Source organism: Nelumbo lutea, chromosome 2, assembly GCF_056320005.1.
Source record: "Nelumbo lutea isolate HS-2025 chromosome 2, American lotus-T2T, whole genome shotgun sequence".
NCBI lineage: Eukaryota > Viridiplantae > Streptophyta > Magnoliopsida > Proteales > Nelumbonaceae > Nelumbo > Nelumbo lutea.
The window spans coordinates 26221819-26234764 of record NC_142685.1 but is presented as its reverse complement, the minus strand read 5'-3'; the positions used below and the strand labels follow the sequence as shown (position 1 = coordinate 26234764).

The 12946-nt window shown below is 38.2% G+C and overlaps 1 long non-coding RNA gene across 4 annotated transcripts; it reads right to left on the bottom strand.

The window, feature by feature from the left end:
- Window positions 1-1134: 1134 nt before the first annotated feature.
- LOC148869355 (uncharacterized) lies at window positions 1135-12331 on the bottom strand. 4 transcript variants are annotated; one of them, XR_016106597.1, is made up of 6 exons: window positions 11922-12330; window positions 11237-11782; window positions 9380-11137; window positions 4758-6585; window positions 2881-4260; window positions 1135-1665 (listed from the first exon to the last, which is right to left on the bottom strand). It is a non-coding gene; the product is annotated as an uncharacterized LOC148869355 (long non-coding RNA). The 4 variants fall into 4 exon arrangements; XR_016106598.1 differs by lacking the exon at window positions 1135-1665 and having other exon boundaries at window positions 2550-2978; window positions 3074-4260; XR_016106595.1 differs by lacking the exon at window positions 1135-1665 and having other exon boundaries at window positions 2550-4260; window positions 11922-12331.
- Window positions 12332-12946: the final 615 nt, after the last annotated feature.

The window sequence follows — 12946 nt, the reverse complement described above, 5'->3', positions numbered from 1 at the left end:
CTATATTATAAGACGGCATCATGGCATTATATGGTTATAATTAAAGAAGAAAGCATAGAAAAGAAAAATGAGAAGCATATATGAGGAAGGTAGGAAGCATGTTCAAAAGTCAATTTCGAGACAAATATTATTATATTTTGTTGTTTTACTAATCTCTTGTCTTGTACTAGTTTCGTTTGTTACCCCATGTCTCCTCAGTCCTGACTGGTTACGCTAGCTGTGATAAACTAAAAAGCTTGAAATTTACTAGAATTTCTGAGTAAACGTGGTTGATTAACTGAGAAACCCAGAAGAAAAAATTTCAAGCAAATTCACTTTCAAACGATCCTTTCTTGGTTCTCCAATACAAAGTTGCAACTACTGTACGGTTTCCACCCAAGCATGGGAATGCCCATCTCATTCATAAAATTTGATAATAAATCAAAGTCATAGCTTTGAAATTTGAGAGATTTGAAACTCTCCACGCTTTCAATGCTCCGAAACCGGCGTACCAAGATACATGATTGTGTTTATTCACTTTTGGCCCAGTGTTTGAAGTCTCAGACATCATCCACTGCCACTATTAATTTGTAGTTCCATTTCTACTCTCTCATTTTCTGCTATTTCATTAAATTTCCAGATTTATTAGATATTACAGAAATAATGCCAGAACATCATAGAAAACTGAAAAATGGGTATGGGTCATCACAGAAGAAATAGTGATCCAGATAACGAGATAATTATCTGAAACCAAACTCTATGGTCTGTCATCTGTGGACGGGTCCATTCTCCATTCCATACCTTCATTTCATAACACCTGCATTAACAAACAGTTGCCATCCCTTGGAAATTGGAATGGTCTTTCCTACAACTACTCATTATTAATTAGTTAGATACAATGCCAAATAAGAAGAGCTATTAAGGCTCTTATTGGAACAATAGAACAAAGTCCACTGGTCCAGTATGTGACGGTCATCAAAATGAACAAAAAAAAAAAAAGGAAATGAAACCCTCTTCTTGAACAAATAGTTTGGTTGACTTCAGTATCGCATTGGTTGCTGTTTCTTAACTTATTCTTTGGCATATTCTAGGTTTTTAGATTATTAACTTGTTCAATTTGCTTATTATATTCAGAGGGCAAGGGTGGATCATAAGTTTTCTAATGAAGTTCCTTTTATTTAGACCAGTATCCTAGCACCCAATATCCAACGTGAAGTGTCCAAATCAGAATCATTATCTTGGAAATAGACAAGATGGCCTAAGAATTTTGAGCTCCAACTTGGTAATATCTTAAAAAAAAGGCCATTACCAAATGTTACTCGTCTTGAGAGGAGTTGACTGATGTATACTAACCTAACCTTCGCATTTTCTTGCATGAAATGACTCCTCCTCGGACTCAGATTCCATGTTCTCATGCTTGTTATCCCAGTACTTAACCATTTTACCAAGCAATGGGAGCAAAAGGTACACCATACTCACAAAAGTAATGTACCAAAAAGCACATTAGAACAGATTTTACAGTATTTTAGTTAACTAGTAAAGACCGTCTCAGGAGTAAACAGCTGGAACGGCAGGTGGTGATCAGGAACCCCATCTTCTGCATGTCTATCTTCAAAGTTCAAACCATTTCACCACTCTCTTGCGTGGCAGGTTGGTGACATGCACCATGCTGATGATCATGGCATTCTGCAAATATACATTTACAAACAATAAATACTTTAACAGAAGAAATGTTAAATTGTGCTCATACATGAATGTCAAGATGCATGAATGCAAATATGTGATATATCACATCCTAAAAGTAGATGTTTAACTGTATCTTTTACATTAGGTAGGTAAGTTAGTGATAAGTCGGTTTGGTATGAAAGTACAAATATATGGAAGGGATTGACCACACAGAATAAGTGAATAAGGACCAGAACAAACCTCGAAAATTCTATCCAAAAGGTTGGGTTTATATTTCCAAACATAACGATCTTCTCAGTAGACATACCATTAACAAATAGATTGATCAAAGTAATAATAGCTCATACTTAAGTTACTAGAATTTTTCTGCCTAAAAAATCCACCATAGTAGTTACTAGTTAGAAATGGCCACCGGGCGGGGCACCCCCTCCTCGTCCTGCCCCATCCCTATTGGCAGTGTGGGGCACTCACTCCCCAAGGAATTTCTGGATTTTTCCCACTCCGAAGTAATTACCTAAAAATTATGGAAATTTGGGAATATTTTAGGAATTGATTTACGACACTTAGGAAATACTTTAGAAATAAAATTATAGGATCCTAAGATTTTAAGAATTTAGGAAAATCTTGGAGAAATTTTAAAAACCAATCTTAAATCTAGAGCTATTTTACTAATTTACCATTGAGTTCGGAGAATTATATACAAAATCCGTCCCTACTACTTTGTCTCTGGTTTGGGGCAAAAATATTTTCTCCATCCCCACCTTGTCCCCATTTAAGGTTAGGGGCAAGGTGGGGCCCTGGTTTTACAGGAAAAGTTGCCACCCCTAATAGTAGAGTGATTATTTTAACATTAAAACTAACAATTAAACAAAATATTAGAAATGTTGGACAAAAAACTTAAAGGATTTAGAATTCATCCATGCAAAGAGCACAATATTAAATAGGGTAAATTACAAAGGCTCCCCCTGTACTATGGGGTCAGTGACAAAGATCTCCAGTACTTGAATTTGTGACAAAAGCCCCCCTGAACTTTAGCCATTAGACAAACACTCCCCTCCATTAACGTTCCTTCAGTTAACTTCGAAAAAGATTATTATCTGGTTGTTTAAAATTTTCTAAATACCCAAACTACCCTTTTCTAATTTATTTTACGCTTTTCATTAATTTATAAAATCATCATAAAACGTAATGGAGGGATTACGCCTTTCCTTGCACCTTTGTACTAGAGATGTATGCCTCGTGTTTCTGCATCTCTACACAGTATGCGTCCGGGCATCTTCCAAGTGCACGCTTGGGCACCTCCAGGCATTCACCTTCAATGCTTTCTAATACACTGATTAGAAGCACAATCCAGAAAGAAACCAAGTTCATGACAAAGGCAATTTCCATTAGGTTAAACGACGCTTACCATTACCATCTCTAGAAGATAATAGTGATCTGTCACTTCTAACTCCCCCTTTTCCACTTGCTTGAACCAGCTCGTGTCCGAGGTGACACTGAACTCAGTTTTCCATTAGTGGAGGATGGTAGAGAATGCCACTTGGTGAACCCATTCTTCTCAGCCCCATTATGACCAAACCTTGGGGAACCTTGTGCCCTGACCTTTGCCTTGGCAGATTCAGTTGTTGCTATTCTTTAAGCCATTCTCTGGGTAATCCTGCTTTGCTAGGAAAGAGGCTCTCCTGCTAGTTTCCCGGTTCTTATTGTTAGCTGGTTCCTCTTTAGAGATTAAGTGCTCATTTGTCAGATGAACATTCTCATCTTTCCTGTTGCTCTGTAAAAGTTCTAACTCAACCACAGGATGATCATTGTTTAGTACAGATGTTGGTCCATCTGGTGTCAATGGTTTCGGGCTTGTTTCTACATCCAGCTTTTTGGACTCTGGAACCATTGTATCTTTCTTTGTTTTCTCAGAAGATTTACTCATGCATTGATCTGAAACCTCAGGAGGCATAGAGCTTGGTGCCTTTCTCACACTGTGCTTTGGCTTTTCATTCTCAACCTCCATGTGATCAGGAACCTCTACCACGGAAGAGAAGCAGGCATTGTCTTCTCTGGTTTTGAGCTCTTTGGCTATTGCTCTCCTGCTAGTAATTTTGACCAAGATTTCAACATCACATGGGGCGGTTGTTGAACAAAGATATTCAACAATGGGGAGCTTCTGACTCTGTCCCTTGACAAGGCCTCTGGCTCTGGCTTCCAATCCAAGAACGAGTACTTCTTTGGTAAGATAGACATGCAGCTCAAGCGCGCCCCTTGAAACTTAGCCAGAACAGTCACAGTTTACTACTTATCATCTCAAGAGCAAACCCATGACGAGATTGACTCCAAATTCCTTGGCAACCTGAGCGGTGACCCATATAATTTTTTGATCATCAACACAAATTTATTCATTAAATTAAAGAGAAACAGGGAACAACAATTCTATCTCTTGTTCGATCCTACAGCAGACTTCCACACTTGATTCCATCTTTTGGAACCCCCAACACATCATCTTTTCTGTAGATGGAACACCCATCATAGAATTCAAGAACTTAGAATGCAATGGAGTTCCATTCTGGCGACGGTCACTGGTGAGATGGCAGAAACATTTCCCTGTGAGAAGCAATGAAGGTATTTTTGGGTCAGTTAGGTTTTAAGAGAAAATGGGCAAGAAAAAGAAAATAGAGAAAGTTTAGTGGGGTATTTTGGTAATTTAATGCTTTCCATCGTCTGACTTAATGGCTGACGGGGTATTTTTTGCAACATAAAAGTTCAGGGGGGGATTTGTTGAAAATTAAAGTACAGGGGGGTCTTTGTAATTTACCTTATTAAATATTCAACTAAGAATTCAGTATAAAACTTAGTCTAACAGCAACTGTTAGAAGAGTAGAAGCAATCATATCCACGACCAATCAAAACACAGTATATATGTGCATGTGTACAGATAGATGGGTAAGAAAGTGTGCATTTGTTCCATAATATCTATTAAAAAAAATAATTCTTTAACAATGAGTCAGTGACAATTGAAAATATTCATTAAATATAAACAAAAGAAAAGGAGGATATACATGATTAGAAAAAAGCAAATAAAAAAAACCATCAAAACTTACAAAAAGAACACTATGCATGAGGTCTCCCCTTATTGACCCTCAATCGCACTAATCCATCTGCAATGGTATTTAAGTCCCTAGCATCCATCTTGGATTTGATGTGCAGGAGCCCAGAAGAAATTCTTGTTTAGCTTATCTGAGAACAGCCATAATCTTCTCTCATAACTTTCCCCCATCTAATGGCCTCTTGGGAAAAAGTTACTTAGTAATAAGGGAAAGAAAAGAATGCAATCTCAGAGTCTAATTTGAAAACACCCCCCTCAATTGGAATGGTATAATCACATTTGAAAAAAAAAATGATATTTGTTCCCAAATAAGTACTGAGTTTTAATGGTTTGTAAGCAAATAGCTTGGAAAAGCTAAAGATTCATCTAAATAAGTAATTATCTCATAAGAATAATACCATTCTGGTTGCATACTCCTGTACTGAACAGAATTTGTCTAATGCACATTGCATATGAAACTGAAAAAAAAAAATTACTGTGGAACGCTTTGTCCCACTATAAACTCTTTCATGAGTTTCAGTTTGCACTTTCTTCAGCCTCATATGCATAGACCATCTGCTTTGCATGATATGGGACTGGCAATTTTGCCTTGGGCTCAGGTTCTGCAGCATCAATTCTTGTTCCTTCAGAAGGATCCACGGGATTGGTTTCTGGCACTGAGGTTGCTGGTACAACCTTATCTGACAAAGCAAGTTATGGACGCATTCCTCGGAAAGACGTACCATCACCGCCGGCAGCAACAGGAACCTGACCCACCGCCAGACTAGATTAGATCATCTTGCTTGTTCTTATCTTATTCTATTGCTCTTATCTTATCTTGTTAGTAAGTTATCAGATTAGGATTAGTTTATCTTATTATCAGATTAGGATTAGTTTATCTTGTTATCAGATTAGGATTAGTTTATCTTATCCTTAGCAAGATAGAATTGGAAGTCTCCCTATTCAGCAAGGAGACTCCCTAAGATTAGGACTCTTGTAATCTCCTATTTAAGGAGACACCATTATTGAATGAGGATATCGAATATTCAGCCAAGAAAGAGAGTAAAGGAGAGTTGGGTGATCTCTTGGACAAATCACCCACGAGATAATCAAAATAGGGCCTGTACGCAAGGCCAAGGGCAAGGAAAGATCTGAGGTTCCTGCGGGGGAGCGACCCATGACGCGATCCTACGCTCGAGCCCATAACAAAGCAGAAGACATCAATAGAAGATTTGGAGGGGGATAATGAAACAATTCAAGGACCACAACCCTATCAAGACAAATCTCGGCTGCAAGATTTTTTATCTGCAATAAAAAAGAAGAATGGACTTTTAGAAACTATAAAATCATAGCGAGGAAAACTGGATGACAAAACTACGAGTTTGTCCACATAACAAAGGACAAGTGATTTATGAATTATTACCATTTTTTTTAAAGGTAAAGTAATTTTATTGAATATTGAAAGAAGCTACAGACATAGTCAGTCCACAAAAGGACTGGCCAGAAAACAACAAGAGCTACAGACACCAAAGGATTGAGTCCTGAGTTGCTGGAATACATTTGTATGGTTAAATACTGGATTAACAGCAACCCAAGAAACTGATTTACTGACTGCATACTGCACAATTTCATCTGGACTTTTACTTTTTGTTACAGAATATTCTGTTATTCCTTTCAGTCCAAATGGACCAGAGTACAGCTGCTGGGATTGTCTTCCACACCAACTTTCCTTTTTTCCTTCAGACCCCTAATCTTCCAACAACATAAGAGCTCTTTAACAGACTTCGGCATAGCCCAGGAGATACCCACAGCAGTAAAAAAGCGAGACCACACCTCAGCAGAAACTGGACAATATAAAAACAGATGGTTAGTAGTTTCAGGCTGCTGTCCACACAAGCCACAAGAAGTGTCAACAGCATTGAGACTAGGGTGGGAGAAAATTTTTCTTGTTTTTGACTAAAGGCAGTAAATTGTGAACCATTAATCTTCTACCCTAATCCTTATAAATCAAAGCTTCAGAAACATATTTCCCCAAATTATCAGATAACTACAAAAAGAAATGCAAGTTGTCCCTAGCCCATGATGTAACAAGCCTGCTGTACACTTGCTAGCTGCTTCAACATGTAAGATGCATGAAGTCAGTAAAACACTACCTGATGATTGTTTCAGTCATGCATGATATCCTATTGAGCAGTTTCTAATCCTTCTGCAACATGGATATTGCACCGCATGGAAGATTAACCTATAGTGGTGCTATTCAGACACCTCAAACCGGAACACCAGCTTGTGTATCTGTGTAGGATATTTCAATTTTCAGTGTAAGTTACATATCCATGACTTGTCTGGATAGCATAGTTATCCATTTGGTTAACTTTTAGAATAGCTCTTTCCATATTGTATTTTTTACTGATTAGCTTTGTCTATATTATCCTTGTTGACCTCAGCTTCACATCCCACCATTTATTGCACTGCCCCCCCCCCCTAAATAACAGCCCTTAATTTCCTTGAATTTCCTATAAAGAACAAAGGCAAGAAAAACTTATCCATTTGTCATATATAATATAAGATGGCTATTGTCTTGAAAGCTGAGCAATGGCTAAAGCAACTATGGGAGGATATATTGGGTATCAATAACAGAAATTTATTAACTTCAATTTATGTTACATTTACAAGCAATACATTATAGTATAGGGGAATCATTTCCCCATCCATTAGAGACCCCCCAGATTACATTACAATTTTGCCCAAAACAACTGTTCCCTTTGAACACCCTGCTTAGCCAATGCATCAGCCATTCCATTGGCAGATCTCTTAACCTACCTAAAAGTTGCTCCCAATTCCTTAGCTAGGCTGCCACTGCCAATCTCCCTTAAAGTTTGACTGTATGACCAAACACCTTAACTGTTATTGCTCATCCAGGATATTACTACCTTAGAATTCCCTTCCACCTCCAAATGTTGGAAGCCAAGTTGTTCAGCTATTCTAGGTTGTTTAGTGAATCTAAATTATCCAAAAACTCTAAAATATGGGAAGATAGTTAGAACTCAAAAGGAATCCCTGAATTCCTCTCATCATCCCAAATTCATGCCACGGTTCAAAGTATCGACGCGTATCGGCTGATACACATTGTTCCGGCACCCCTCTGGTACGCCCCTACAGTGGGTGTATCGGGGGTCTGACTGGTCCAGGGGATGGAGGAGACCTAAACTGGCCCCCCTGAACCGGTTGCAGAAAAAAAAAGAAAAACATATAAAAAAGGGTATCGATTCGCCTGATACGCCCATACCGGCGTATCGGGCGTATTGATATTTTGAGGCGTATCAGGCGAATCGATATTTTGAACCTTAATTCATGCAAAATATTTCAATGCAAAAAACAGCATCATGTGTTCTAGATCAATGTTTTAGAATGCGGAGGTGTGATGCGAGGCGTTCCACTACCTAGAGGCGTGAGGCGTATAGTTTAGAACATAAGAGGCGTAAGCCTCCTTATGAGGGGGAGGAGGAGGAGGAAGAAGAGGAAGGGGGATCTCATTTTTCTTTATTTTTAATAAAAATCTTTTATACTAAAAAGAATGAAGATGAATATCACTAGTTGAAATTTCCACTAACCTATTCTTCCCTTCCCTTTTCTTTTTTTTTCTTCCCTTTTCTTTCTTTTTCTTTCCCTTCCCTTTCCCTTTCCCTTTTTTTCTTTTTTCTTTCTTTTGTCTTTTTTTATGAGGAGTGCATGAGGCGTATGCCTCTAGCACGCCTCATGAAAAGAGCATATGAGGCGTACACCTCAGAAGTGTCAGTGCCTCAGGCCTGCACCTTAGGGCATTTTGGGGGCCTCGCCTGGAGGTGCACCTCTAGGCGTATGCATCCCACAACTTTTAAAACATTGTTCTAGATAAGGACTCTTTTGTAGGAAACTTTTAAATAAAAATAATTGAAAAAATTAAAAGTCCATTATTTATCAAACAAAACTCCAATTCAAGGTTGGAATAGGGATAGAGTAGACTCTAGGATTCAACACATTGCCAATCTAGAGAGACCCCTATTTGATGAACAGTATGGATTGGCCATAGGATTTTTCCACATGACTAAAAAGGAGTAGGAAGTATAGGTAAGCTCCCTACTCAACCCAATTAGAAAACCTTTTTTTTCCTATGCGTTTGTGTTTATGGAAATGTAGGGAAGCTCCCTACTTGACTCAATTAGGAAACCTTTTTGTGTATTTGTGTTACAGAAATACATGCAGAAAAGCATGTGTGAATGTGTGTCCGTGTGATTCTTTGTCTTATAGATTGAATGGTCCATATCATCTGATTTCTTTAACCATTGGCTTCAGATATCTTAGAGGTGTGGGTAGCCACTCAATGGCAGAGCCAACTCAATTCATCTACACTTTGTCCCAACTATATGGGGTCAGTGTAATTGTATTAACTTTCAAAGATACACTATGCAGCCATGTTGAAAGGAGAACGCCTATCTGGTTGACAGAGTCTTTGTGTTTTTCATGCAACTGTATGGAGGTCCCAGGTCATCAGTTCTCTGACACAGCTACAGTTGGCACCAATGTGTGTAATTTTGAACGCTGAACACCAAAACACATTATTCTTGACTAGTACATAGATCAATATAAAAGCAAACTTACCCCAGTAACCAGCCTTTAAAGCTAAACCAACCGTCTAAGTGGCAATTTTTACGCTTTAATGATTCCTCTTCTTCTCCTTCTTCCCCCTCCTCATCAGACTCAACATCATTTTCTGTACTATCTTGAATTGAGTTAAGAATTCCTGAAAACTCATCATCACCCCCAAGTGCCTCTTACAACTCAAGTTCGAGTCTTGCAAGGTTTTCCTCACTTATCTCTTCATAATTGTCATCCACAGATAGATCATCATCTTTTAGATTTTCTTCCATCTGTTTAAAGAGTGCTTCAATAGAAAAGTTAGGTAGAGCAGCATGGAAAATACAGTTAGGTGACAAGCAATAAAGAGTACACCAATATTTGTGAGTTTCAGTTCTGTTCTAATCCAACTTAGACCAGCTCTAAGTTTGCATAGAGTAGGAGAAAGAAGCTGCAATAGAAAAGTTAGGTAGAGCAGCATGGAAAATACAGTCTAAGGCCCAAAGGTACAGCTACATGTTCCAACAAAAACTGGAGGCAACTGGAGCTTCTCCCAAGTACCAGTATTCATTATTGATTTGGCAGGGGATCACCACACTCACAAAGGAATTGGATGTAATTAGCAATTTAGCATTGCATTTGCACACATGGAGCATTGAGTACAAGAAAAACACCCTGAGAGAAGAGCTGATAGGGATGAGCTCCAGATCAAATAGCCAATTTTAAAGCAGTAGATTGGAGTATCCATAAAACAATTCTAAACTCTTAAGAAAATTTTTAATACTTATTTTGTGAATCATCATCGTATAAAAATTTTATATGATATATCCATGTACAATCAATCTAGAAATTCAATTACAGTTGGTTTGCAAATTGTAGTTCTCTTATGGAGGTTATCAAGTTGAAACTGGCTTAAAACTTGGAGGATTACACTAAACTACAGAACTCTTATGAGTTGGAGAGAGAAATAAGGTGCTTGAGTCTTTTCTTAAAATTCGAGGGAGCATATGGAGGGGGGAAATGACAGAAAGAAGAAGGAAAGGCTGCAGAACCTGAGTTTTGCATTACAAAGCAACACGACATATTCTTACTTCTTAGTGTAAGCTGCCTCTTGAACCATATCTATTTGGAGCATCTCCCCTCAGTTTCTGTGCATCTCGCAGTATGTTATATCACATGCTTCACAAAGCAAATTTGTGTCCAAAGTTTTGGCAAAAGAACTAAACCACAGTATTCATTTATTATCAGTTCAAACATATGAAACGTAGGGGAGGAAGAAATACCTAGATTTCAAGTATAGAGCCAATGGGAATTACATTCATGTAAATGTCATGGTTACTGGAGTATGAAACACCTCAGTTTGTGAGAATGAATAACACCAATGATGAACAAGAGAAATCATTGGAAAAAAAATAAACAGAGGGGGGGGGGGGGGAGGAGATGAAAACTCTTAGCATTTTAATCCCATTTTCAATGCTTCTAAAGCAGGTTCAATTATACTCAACATCAACAAGACAAATGATAACAAATAACAACCCACGGACAGAGAGAAAATCAAAACATTCTCCATCTTGTAGGGAGAAACCAAAAAACAAGACCAACCCAGACCAAATCCGAGTAATTGAATAACATAAGGTAATAGCTTCAAGAGATCCCACTGACAAGTTGCACTGTAAACAACGACCAAGATCATCAAATTTACTAAAACACTGTTTACTCAAGACAGATGGACCCAGCTACTTATGGTCAAACTTCGTTCCAACCACCTCCCGCAAACGAAACCTGAAATTGGATATTCCAAGTTCAAGAGGTGAGGCTCTTATTGAAAGATAAACCAAAATTTCCTTACTTTCTTATACATTTCTGTTGCGTAAATCTTACGTTGTGGTTTGAGGAAGGAAAATTTCAAGAAGCTATAGCCCGTTGAAAATGCCACTGAAATGCTCGTTGTAAAACTACACCTCTGGATATTTCCTCGGTCAGAGACCTCACCCCATCACAGATTCAGGCTACGGTAGCTAGGTATGTCCACTAGGTTCTAATAGCACCGGAGGAGGTACGGCCCGGGAGGATGATGGTAGCCACGAAGACTACGATGGTGGGTTCAATGTCGATGGCGGGTGGGGAAGGGAGATGCGAGAGGATAGAATCGTTGACGTTCTTGTCGGAAAACAAACACGGTTATGATGATTCGTCATTTGATGGGTTCCTGACGCATTATTACTTCCCGGCGGAAGAAGTGAGAGGAGGTGCGGGGCCGGGGGTGGAGGAAACTTTCTTGGGTGGCGCCATCGTCACATTTTATCGTAGAAGCTTCAGACGGAAAGTTCGATGAAAATGCCACTACAAAATACGATTACTTCCTCTTGGATCCCCAAATTACCCGAGAAAGCAACGAAACCAATAATTACGACTCTTCGTTGTTTGCTGCATATGAAATAAGCACTTAAAAAAGACGATTGTCAAATATAAATAAGTGTTTATTAATTGCTATTAGCCCTATTTTATCGTAGGATTCAAAATGCCACTGAAAATACGATTACTTCCTCTTTGATCCCCAAATTACCTGTGAAAGCAATGAAACCTCTGATTATGACTCTTCTGTGTTTGCTTCATGTGATAAAAGGGCACACACAGAGACCACCACCCATAAACTAAAAGCATATTTTGAAATTTTGAAAAAAAAAATGAAGGATAAAAGAATTACAAATGTTTATTGAAGAAAAAGATCACCAAACGCTCAATATAAAATAACTGCTTATTCTTTAAAGTAAATACTTGAAAAAGATGGGTATCAAATGCAAATAAATACTTATTTGAACAAAAGCACTTGAATAAACACTTATTTTAAATATAAACACTCTCATGATCATAAACCTCTAATGGATAAACTAATCACTATGTATCAAAATGCATTCACACCAAGTAAACAAATTCTTGACAATAGAGTGATCATTGCTTGAGAAGCTATGAATGCACTTTACCACATGAAAGGAAAACAGGGAGGTTCCATTCTTAACCCCGGTCTTGCCAAGGCATATGACAAGATATAACAGAGTTTCTTGACTTGGTCTCCACAACAAAGATGTTATTCTTCCCATTTCTGTAATCTGATTATGCTTCAAGATTCACACCGGAGGCGGAGAGGGGACTTGGTCAAGGTCGCTCCTTTTCCTGTACCTCTTTATCTTATGTAGTGTTTTATGTAGGACGTTGGATATACAACTTCAGGATGGAGAGCCCAACAACCTCAAATTAAGCCACTCATGTTCGTGGATGATCTACACTTAATACACACTTCATCAAAGTTAAAACAAAGTAAAAAAGACAATTGAGATCTATTGCAATTAGTTGGGTGAAGAGGTCATCTTTGAGAAATCGTCCATACACACTTTAGTCAAAACCTCCATCGTAGACAGATGGAATGAGAAGTATCTTGAAAGAACTTTTGATGCAGTACAAGAAAGTAGAGGATTGGTGGTTTCTGGTAGAAAAAAAGTCACAAACAAATTAAAGGGTTGGAAACTACAATGCCTATCCCATCACATGTAGACCATCAAAATTTGCAATCTATATAATGGATAAAATCGC